The following is a 3,742-nucleotide window of genomic DNA, read 5'->3' as shown; positions in this document are numbered from 1 at the left end:
ATTGACTGTCTTCTCGACAGCACGAAACGGCGCTACGTCGAAGTGTTCCCCTGTACGGGCGGTGATGTGCGGTCTTTGGAAGATCTGGTGGGCGCCGGACCTATCTTGAGGCCTTCTACCCTATCAACAGGGTTGACAACTATATCCCCGATGTCCAATGTCCCGAAATCCCCAAATTTGAACAGCCCAACAGTAAATTTGAACAGCCCAACAGTAAATTTGAACAGCCCAACAGTAAATTTGAACAGCCCAACAGTAAATTTGAACAGCCCAACAGTAAATTTGAACAGCCCAACAGTAAATTTGAACAGCCCAACAGTAAATTTGAACAGCCCAACAGTAAATTTGAACAGCCCAACAGTAAATTTGAACAGCCCAACAGTAAATTTGAACAGCCCAACAGTAAATTTGAACAGCCCAACAGTAAATTTGAACAGCCCAACAGTAAATTTGAACAGCCCAACAGTAAACTTGAACAGCCCATCAGTAAATTGGCAAAGCCCAACATCAAATTGGCTAACCTTCCCAAATTTGAACAGTCCAACAGCAAATTCGCAAACCTTCACAAATTTGAACAGCCCAACACCAACAAAGAGTGTGTCCTCTCAGTCAACAACATCAAATTGGCTAACCTTCCCAAATTTGAACAGTCCAACAGCAAATTCGCAAACCTTCACAAATTTGAACAGCCCAACACCAACTAAGAGTGTGTCCTCTCAGTCAGTTCTTCCTTGTCCTCATTACCGATCTGGACTCCCTCTGTTTGCCACCAACCATCAAATCCCCGCCGTAAATCCCTTACATCCGGCCCTCCAAAATGTTTCCAGTCCATCGTTTGTCCAAGACTGGTTCAAGTCGCAGCAAGGCATTCGTCTCAGTGCAGCCCATTTGGCCAGTCTGCAAAATGCCAAGATCAGTGGACTTTCCTCGAACGTTACTCTTAGAAAAAAAATCTTGTAACACGCAAGGTTCACACTGTATATAATCTATGATTCTACTGAGATTATGTCACCCTTTATTTTATTCAAAAACCGGTTCTTGTTCTTCTCTTGTACACCCGTACTACTGCTTCATTGATATACCTGATTTTTTCCCTCGTTACTCGCCAACGTTCATATCACGTTGATGGCCTCTTCTGTCTCAGACGCCCAGTGAGATTTCAACTTACCTCCAACCGCTCGCATCTTTTGGTACAACAGGGCCAGCTTCAGCCACTGCTCGAGGCTATCTGTCTCCATTTCAGCCATCTCTGGGATCGTACTTCTTGCAACCGCCAGCAAAGCCGGTGGCACTTGACCCAATCCTTCGAAGACAGGACGCCGTTTCGATGGCCTGTTTCCCCCAGTTTACCGTACCACCGCCTCGGTTTCCGCAGATGGTGCCATCCGGTTTACCCCAGTTTACCGTACCGCCTCCCCGTTTTGGACGACCGGAGAATCAGCCGCACAACGTGGGTAATGTCCAACAAACAAACGAAAGTTACGGGCGTAGTAAAATGGGTGCACTCAACTCTGTAACAACTGCCCACGATCGAAACGCTTCCAGTACTGAGAAATTACCTGTTAAAGACGTTCAAAACGATCGGAAACCTGACCATTTGAAGACCAACTTTGGTGTCAAGAGATCGTACGACCAAGCCAACAGGGAGGTAAGTACTCGAACCCAAAAAGTTGAACAAGAGGACGATAAATCCAACATTTCAAGGTCCGTGCATTACGAACAAACAACACACCCTTGCTCTAAGAAGTCGCGGACATGGGTCAAATCGCCTTCCACCTTCTCGGATATCAAATCCAACTTCTCGGATACCATATCTTTCGAGATTTCCAATCCGCCACCATCTTCTGTTGTCCTAAATCGAAAGCTCCCAAAGAACCAATACCATTCTACCCTTGTACATCAACTAAGGTAGCCAATTCTATGTCTATTAGTCCTAAATCGAAAGCTCCCAAAGAACCAATACCATTCTACCCTTGTACATCAACTAAGGTAGCCAATTCTATGTCTAGTCCTAAATCGAAAGCTCCCAAAGAACCAATACCATTCTACCCTTGTACATCAACTAAGGTAGCCAATTCTATGTCTAGTCCTAAATCGAAAGCTCCCAAAGAACCAATACCATTCTACCCTTGTACATCAACTAAGGTAGCCAATTCTATGTCTAGTCCTAAATCGAAAGCTCCCAAAGAACCAATACCATTCTACCCTTGTACATCAACTAAGGTAGCCAATTCTATGTCTAGTCCTAAATCGAAAGCTCCCAAAGAACCAATACCATTCTACCCTTGTACATCAACTAAGGTAGCCAATTCTATGTCTGATCCTCAATCGAATGATTCCAAGGAAGTACCGTTCTATTCTGGTGGATCGGTTAAGAAAGAGAATAATGGCGTAACCACATGTTCCTTCTCTCATGTTTATAAATGGCATCGACGGTATTGATTTGTCAATGGGTAATACGGTAATACCAATTTTCGTGAACTTGAATTGTTCACTTTGTAATAATGAAACCCATGTTTTGTTCTCTCAAGGTGTGTCCACAGGTCCACACATAGTCCACGGGCGGTGGATGGACGTTGATCAACGACCGTCGACTATGTGTGGACATACCTTTTTAGGATATAGTCACTAGAATATGCTGCCGATTTTCTACGATCTCTCTTTAATTCATAAGCTCTAATAACATAAGACATAAGTTAACTAGAGTGAAAAAGACTGCAACTACTCCAAGATAAGGTAATGAACTCAATTCCTTTGATCATTTTATTTGTATAGTCTACGGTCTACGAATACTCGAAAATTTGTACCTATTCGTTTTTCGATTGCAAATATTTTAACGGCTTACCTTCTGGTGTTCTAGTGTTGACCCAGCACCTAAATGGGAAGTATTGTGTCTCTTCTCGCCCATCTGATGAGAGGCATATTACAGGATGGGCATGCTACAACACAGACCACATGCGTCTAATGTAGCAGATGTTTCAGTGAAACACTCATCTTTTAAAAAATACACAATATTCATTTAATTTTTAAACATGCCCGCATGCATCTCACAAAATTTCAATCTTTTGATTGAAACGAAAATTACATTCCTAATATTCCTATACATCCTCAGGCGACGTTTGATCGGTATGTAGATATTGTAGATACTTTTTTGGAAATCTTGGAATTGATAAATAATTAATACCTATTGTAGGTATATGTATTGCCAAAAAAATATTGTTAATTTTGGACACGTAAGTATTTTGAGCTGAATTTAAGACATGTAAGTGCAAATTCTTCTTTTGGGTGGGATATAAGGTTGATTTATTGCCCAAATGCATCATGCGATGAAATGATGAAAACATAACTGCTACCTATCAATCTTTGGCCGTTCTTCACTCTGCCAAGACGGAGAAAATTTCAGTTTTGTTCTCTTAGTTTTTTTCTCAATGGTGTGTCCACATAATCATTTGGACTTTTGCCTTCAACGTTTGACTTTTGACATACATACCTTTGTTACCAATAAACTTCAATGTTGATGACTTCAAAATGTATACCAAAACTCAAAATGTAGCATTGTAGCTTAGTTGGGTTGCAGAAGGCTTTGCGATTAGGGGATTACAGTTCGAATACCAGCAAATGCTTTTTTTTTGCCTTCGCAGCAATTTTGCCTGCTTACTTATTCCTCCCTCCATTTGTTTGTACCTAGAAGTAACTTTTGTGTTCCTTATTTGTGATCTTATTTTTTATTTTGGTTTAAGGA

Source organism: Diaphorina citri, unplaced genomic scaffold (genome assembly GCF_000475195.1).
Source record: "Diaphorina citri unplaced genomic scaffold, Diaci psyllid genome assembly version 1.1 scaffold4740, whole genome shotgun sequence".
NCBI classification, from domain to species: domain Eukaryota; kingdom Metazoa; phylum Arthropoda; class Insecta; order Hemiptera; family Psyllidae; genus Diaphorina; species Diaphorina citri.
The sequence above is the reverse complement of the archived record's forward strand: the minus strand, read 5'-3'. Positions refer to the sequence as shown.